The sequence below is a fragment of the Pan paniscus genome, chromosome 11 (assembly GCF_029289425.2).
Source record: "Pan paniscus chromosome 11, NHGRI_mPanPan1-v2.0_pri, whole genome shotgun sequence".
Taxonomy (NCBI): domain Eukaryota; kingdom Metazoa; phylum Chordata; class Mammalia; order Primates; family Hominidae; genus Pan; species Pan paniscus.
In genome coordinates this window covers 38,008,996-38,016,813 of record NC_073260.2, presented here as the reverse complement: position 1 = coordinate 38,016,813, position 7,818 = coordinate 38,008,996, and positions in this window count along the sequence as shown.

Genomic DNA, 7,818 nt, shown 5'->3' with positions numbered 1-7,818 from the left:
CACAGGGCCCCACCCCCACACATGCAAGCTCAGCAGATTGTCTTCAACCTCTTTCATAAGGGCACTGATCCCAATGAGGGCTTTGCCCATATGGCTTAATCACTTCCAAAAAGGCCCCACCTCTTAATGTCATCACCTTGGGGATTAGGTTTTTAAACATATAAATTTTGGGGGCATTAATATTAAGATCATAGTAATGGGCATATGTGATGTACAAGCCTATCCCTCACATTTGTGGGACCTACAGCAAGAGTAAAAAATGAAAACCTACATACAATATTATAAATATTTAAAATGAAAAGCCAGGCACAGTGACTTATGTCTCTAATCCCAGTTACTTGGGAGGCTGAGGCAGAAGGATTGCTTGAAGCCAGGAGTTTGAGACCAGACTGGGCAACATAGTAAGACCCTATCTCTAAAACTTTTTTTTCTTAACAAAAGAAAAAGGTTTAATTGGACTCACAATTCTACATGGCTGGGAGGCCTCACAATCATGATGGAAGGCAAGGGGAGCAAGTCACATCTTACATGGATGGCAGCAGGCTAAGAGAGCTTGTGCAGGGAAACTCCCCCTTATAATACTGTCAGATCTCGTGAAACTTATTTACTATCACGAGAACTGCATGGGAAAGACCCGCCTCCATAATTCAATCATCTCCCATCAGGTCCCTCCCACATACATGGGAATTATGGGAGCTACAAGATGATATTTGGTTGAGTACACAGAGCCAAACTATATCATTCTGCCCCTGGTCCCTCCCAAATCTTTTATCTTCACATTTCAAAACCAATCATGCCTTCTCAACAATCCCCCAAAGGCTCAACTCATTTCAGCATTAACCCAAAAGTCCAAGTCCAAAGTCTCATCTGAGACAAGGCAAGTCTGTTCTGCCTACAAACCTGTAAAATCAAAAGCAAGCTAGTTATTTCCTAGATACAATGGGGGTACAGGCATTGGGTAAATATAGCTATTCCAAATGGGAGAAATTGGCCAAAACAAAGGTGCTACAGGCCCCATGAAAGTCCAAAATCCAGCAGGGTAGTCAAATCTTAAAGTTCCAAAATGATCTCCTTTGACTCCATGTCTTACGTCTGGGTCACACTGATGCAAGAGGTGGGTTCCCATGGTCTTGGGCAGCACTGCCGCTGTAGCTTTGCAGGGTACAGCCTCCCTCATGGCTGCTTTCACAGGCTGTTGTGGAGTGTCCTGAGTCTTTTCCAGGCCTACAGTGCAGGCTGTCAGTGGATCTACCACTCTGGGATCTGGAGGACGGTGGCCCTCTTCTCACAGCTCCACTAGCCAGTGCCCCAGTAGGGACTCTGTGTGGGGGCTTTGACCCCACATTTCCCTTCCACATTGCCCTAGCAGAAGTTCTCCATGAGGGCCCCATCTCTGCAGATTTGGGTGGGGACACAGAGCCAAACCATATCACTGGGCAAGTCCTATAGGCTGAGAGAAACAGTTAAATAAAGGCCATTTAGAGAAGGGTCAGGTGACCTTAATATCAGAGGGCTCTCGGGAAGATATCTTGGTAAATACTCTTACACCTTTCCCCTTGACTCATAGCAGGACCACTCTAGGCCGGTCAACAGAAAGAATCGATCCTTTTCCCTGTGTGCTGTTTTATCAGAAACTTTACCCTGCTCAGAGCAGGGACACAGATGGGGGTATTTTCCAAGCAAATCTCCAGTTTCTCACTTGACTGCTATGTGGGGAACCCCTGTTAAGAGAGGATCTGACCACTGAGCATGACTGGCAGTCTGAAGAGGAGTCTGCAGATGGACCCCATTCCTCGCTAAAACCTGAGCATCCCACCTGAAGCCAGTGGCTCACTCCAGTTCTTCCCCACTCTTCCTGTGCCACTCCACACTCAGTTCAAATATTGGCCGGCCACGATGGCTCATACCTGTAATCCCAACACTTCGGGAGGCTGAAGCTGGCAGATTGCTTGAGCCCAGGAGTTTGAGACCAGCCTGGGTAACATGGCAAAACCCCATCTAGTTCAAAGTGGCTGGGGAGGCTTCACAATTATGGCGGAAGGCAAGGAGGAGCAAGTCAAGTCATATCTTACGTGGACGGCAGTAGTCAAAAGAGCCAAAATTTAAAAAAAAAATATAGCTAGTCAGATGACATATGCTTTTAGTCCCACCTACTCAGCAGCCTGAGATGAGAGGGACAGTCACTCAAGCCAAGGAGTTCAAGGCTGCAGGACTGATGATCATACCACTGTACTCCAGTCTGGACAACAGAGCTAGACCCTGTCTCTTAATAAATAAATAATTATTTAAAATAAAGAAATCAAGAAAAACTGTTCAATAAAATATGCTCTGTGCTCTTACCTTTAAATATGACTTCATGAGGACAAATTAAAAAATATTTGTAAAACTCTAATTTTTTGGTGACTAGAAGTCAACAAATACCAAAAAATACCTAAACATAATTATAGTACATATCTAAGTGTTCTTTTGATAGGCCAGTAATGTTTCAAATGAGTATAAAATAAAGATGTTCATAATTTATAAATTATTGTATATTTATTCTGTGTTTCATTTTAGCAAAATAACTGATTATGCTGTTTATTATAACCTATTTTCACATAATTTCTGTTCTATTGACAGTCATTTCTAAGGAAACATCTTTCTTTCAGTCATAATAGTTGTTAGGGTGTTTCTTAGTCATTTCAATTTGGAGAAATTTCGTTCTGCAGAGGCTATAGAAACTGAATGGTCAAAACATTTTTATAGTAATACTTAAATTCAGAAATAAAACATGAATATACATATCAAGATAAACTATTGAAAGTTTGTAAATAATAAATTATTATAACTGCAGAAAATATTATAAAATATTTAATTTCATTATATAAATTTCTATCAATTATATTGTGATTTTCACTTTCCAAGTGATATCAACATCAATACATTTATGCAAAGAAGGGACATCACACTTTACACCTATTTATCTAAATACAGATACAGATCTAAGATTAACATAAACTATATGCAAAATGTTCTTTAACTGCCACATGCAAGTATTGCAAATATTACGCTAATCCTGAATACCTCCAGGATCACAAATTCGAACAAAAAGAGAGAAAAAAATACACATTATATTATTGGGAAGAACATTTTGTTACCCAAGAATCTGTTGCATTTATGCTGTCTGAGGGGAATCAATGGTAATTATTTGGCCTTGTCTTTTGCAGAGGAAATCCAAAGATTAATTATCCTCCATCAACACTGATATAGCACAAACCTTCCCAGTACTGGAAAGCTATTTCCTTTTGTTTCATGAACATAAGATAAGCTATGTGGGACCTGAAACTGAGGTGCTAAGTGACATCTCTTGAATGCTAAGTAACAGGGACACCCATGTATTATTTCATAAACTTGTAAGGATGGGGGCAGTGTATGTGATATGTAAGGAGGGGGATTGTCTAAAACAAAAAAACAGGTGCCCTTCACAATTTTTCTGTAAATCTAAAACTATTCTAAAATAAAAAATTATTTAGAAAACATGTTTTTAAATAAAACACATATTATTTGTTTAATTAGTCCTCTATTAATTACTATTGATCTATTGATTGTCACCATTAACTACTCCTATTGTTGTTTTAAATAATAGCATTTATGCACAAAAATGTAAATAATACAGAATACTATACACTTTAAAAGAAATGCTTATTGTATATATTTCATGATAAAATAATAACACATGTGTAACTATTATATATCATATTATTCTGGATTTTTGGTCTGGTTTCTTTTTCTGAACAGTACTTCAAGGCTAGTGTCAATCCCCTGATTTCACTGATATTTTAAAATAAGACTAATAATTAGCAAGTTGCCTGCATGATATATAAGGATGGTGCTCAAGTGAGCCTGTAAATATTTTAAACCTTTGGGAATTAAAACTTCTAAAATGATTGTTTTGAAGTTCAAATTGAGGTAGAAGGCTGGACTCAACACCAGAGGTGGGGCTCTGACACCAGACCAAATTGAGGACTAGCTAAAACAGGGATGAGGCAGAAGCAGTTTTCCATAAGACATGCCTAACAGTGTCCCATGACAGCTTACCATGGCCATGGCAACACCTGGTAGTTGCTGCTCCTTTCCATGGCAATGAACTCATGACCCAAAAGTTGTCAACCTTTTCCTGGCAATTTCTGCATAAACCACCCCTTAATCTACATGTAATTAAAAGTAGGTATAAATATGACTGCAAAAACTGCCCTGAGATGCTACTCTCAGCACACTGCCTATGGGGTAGCCCTGCTCTGCAGGAGCAGTCACAGAACTGTAACACCACCAGAGCTCTAACACTGCTGGAGCTATAATACTGCCACTTAAATAAAGCTATTTTCTTCTACCCCACCACCAGGTTGCCCTTTAATTATTTCCTAGGTGAAGCAAAGAACCCTTGCAGGCTAAGCCCTACTTTGGGGCTCACCCACCCTACATCAAAATGATATGTAAAATATAGATGATAAGAAGAGTAGTATAAATTCTAACATAATAAATTTTCATATGAATTCAATGTCTTTTCAGAAATACATTGGAATGTTACTTACAGGAGTTGACAATTATTTAGTATATGAAAGAATGTTTATCCTACATATTCAGGCTATTGCAATGGAAGTGAAATATATTTATTGCCTATATGAAAGAAATATATTTATATGGATAGATGCCCAACTGCATGAAGATTTTAGTGAAATTCCTAACTAGGTAATTAAAAATGTACTGAATTTTTTATTTTTTTCTCAGTCTTGTGAAGAAAAGGGAATGATAGTAAATGTTTGTTATTTTATGCTGAAGTTTATTTATTTTCATATCAAAAGTTCTCATTCCTCTATTCAAGTTGCTGAAAGAACTTTAATATTAAATGACTTCATTAGTCTGTGGTAAAGAATAGACAGCTCAATTTTATATTGTTTATGAAAAGGAGAATCTAGCCAGTCATCAGCCAAAGTTAGCAAAAGAAAGGGCAAAGCTTAATTGTCTTAGTATGGACTTCGATAATTGGAAAAGCTGGGAAGATGATTCAGAAGAAGACATGTCTAATTTTGATCATTTCTCTGAGATGATGTGCTGAGACCAGCTTGGTTGTGGAGACCCTAACCCAGCGGCACTAGAGGAATTAAAGACACACACACAGAAGTATAGCATGTGGAGTGGGAAATCAAGGGACTCAACAGCCTTCAAAGCTGAGAGACCCGAACAGAGATTTACCCACATATTTATTGACAGCAAGTCAGTGGTAAGCATTGTTTCTATAGATTATAGATTAACTAAAAGTATTCCTTACAGGAAACAAAGGGATGGGCCAAAACAAAGGGATGGGCTCTGGCTAGTTATCTGCAGCAGGAACATGTCCTTAAGGCACAGATCGCTCATGCTATTGTTTGTGGCTTAGGAACGCCTTTAAGCGGTTTTCTGCCCTGGGTGGGCCAGGTGTTCCTTGCCCTCATTCCGGTAAACCCACAACCTTCAGCGTGGGAGTCATGGCCATCACAAACATGTCACAGTGCTGCAGAGATTTTGTTTATGGCCAGTTTTGGGGCCAATTTATGGCCAGATTTGGGGGCCTGTTCCCAACAATGATGAACAACATGGGTGGTGAGGAGGATGTGGATTTACCAGAAATCAATGGAGCAGATGCTGATTTAAAAGACAGTGATGAAAAAATGCCAGATCTGGAGTAAGGAATATTGTCATCACCTAGATTTTGAAAAAGAAAAGCAACTTCTCTGCAAGATTTCATAATTGACAGAATACCTGAGTTGACAGCTCTGAAGGCAGTTGCTGTATTTGCCTGCTTTAACCCATTTGTCAACTTGTTTGCGTTTTTAAAGGCTTCACTGAGGGTTAATATGTACCATTTGGATGGAGCAATTTGAAGTCAGCTAAGGCAGTAACCTTATGCACGAACATTTCCCAGACTTCTGTGAAGCTGTTGCAGTCCTAGGCAATTGATGCAGCAGTTGTGATAAATAAAACATATCATCTAAGTCTCCTTTTCTTCATAATGTAGATACTGATAGGAAGCTCTCAGCTTAGGGAAAGATAACTAAATTTAGGGTATAGAATATGGACTTAAAAGCAGAGGAAGCAAATTGGCTGACACCTTAAATTGATAACCTGCTGTTCTTCTGGTGTATACTTCAGGACTAGTCTACTAACATTTAGTGTTCAAAAACTTCACTTCACACTATTGTATGTAAGTGATCACTTGCCAGTGTGCCAGATCTATCTTAGCTAAAACTAGTAAATGACTTAACTTGGATGGTTTCTGAAACCTGTACATTTGGTATTTTTTGGCCCATAAGCTTTTAATTCTCTTAGCATGGAGGATGAAGGAAGCTGTACATTGTTGCTTGAGAGTCTGCAGCTTTAGACCAGATTTATATTTGTACTGGAAGTATGGCAAGTGAGTGAAAAAAATGTTAGTGCACTTTGGATTTTGAATTTCCTTTTTTTTTTAATTATTCTGCTTGTACCAAGGCTGAAAACCTCAATTTATGTTAGTGACAGTAGAGATTTTTTTTATGTCTACATTCTTTCTAATAAACTGCTGGAAGACTTCTTGGCTGTCCTTTCAAGTGTCTGGCTTACTGTAATTTTATGTATTTACCATTGACTGTAATGTATTTTTATTTGAGGAAGAATTTCGGATTTTTCCGCTGTTTGGAAAAAAAGGCTTGCTGCAATGTCATAGGAAACCTTTTAAAAGTGGATCTGTAATAGAAAATTTTACATGCACTTTGCAGCAACTGGAAAAGAAAGCATTGTGATTTTATTGAAATATAACTAAATGTGTTGTCCTCCTCTAAAAAAGATAAAATAATTCAAGATTTGAACAAAAACTTGAAAGAGGTGATGACATTTTTCATCTCTACAACAGTATTCATGACTTGGACTGGACATGCAAGTTAACATATAATGCAAATTGATCTGCTTATTTGAACAACCTGAATTTATACTTATAAATCAAATTTATATCAGTCAGTGTTCTCCATACAAGACAACATGAGTATGGCCATTGTAAAGCTAGCAAGGTGAACGAACACCTTAATCATAATATATTTGATTTATTTGATTCTTTTTATCTTTTGAATTACCAAATTTCATCAGAAGTTTCTGAAAACAATCAATTGTGAAGAGTCATTTGAAAGAGTTGAAAAAAATCAAAGATAATTATAGGAATTTTCCTGACTTTTAGCTCTAATAGGAATATTGTGGCAGCTTAGTTTTAAATTACCCCACTCTTCCTAAAAACCAATCAGAGTTACAAAAAAAAGGCACACTTTCAGTGAAACTAGAAGACAGATAAATCTAACAAATTACAAATATTCACTTCCAGAAAGAGACAACACTATGAGAAGAGGAAGCATCTGTGAGGAAATCAATCTCCAGGTGAGGCAGAAAGAGAACTGTCAGAAATAGAGAGTGGGACCCATAAGTGGCAGAACTCAGTAAGCCATTATGGTGGACACACTGATGCTGCACTGAGATCCTCCTTCAGAAATCAAGGATTTGTAATCCAGCTGTTGAAAGCACTGCTGGGAAACGGCGCTCAGCTGTCAGCCATCTTCAAGGATTACCTTAGCTGAATAAAGCCATCTAAGGTATGCCCCAACACAATGGCTATTATCAAAAAAGAAAAACAAAAAGAAAAAAGAAAAAAACAAGTGTGAGAATGCAGAGAAATTGGAACCCTTGTGTATTGCTGTTGGAAATGTAAAATGGTGGAGCCATTATGAAAAACAGTATGATGGTCCATCAAAAAATCAAACATAGAATTACCATGTGATCTAA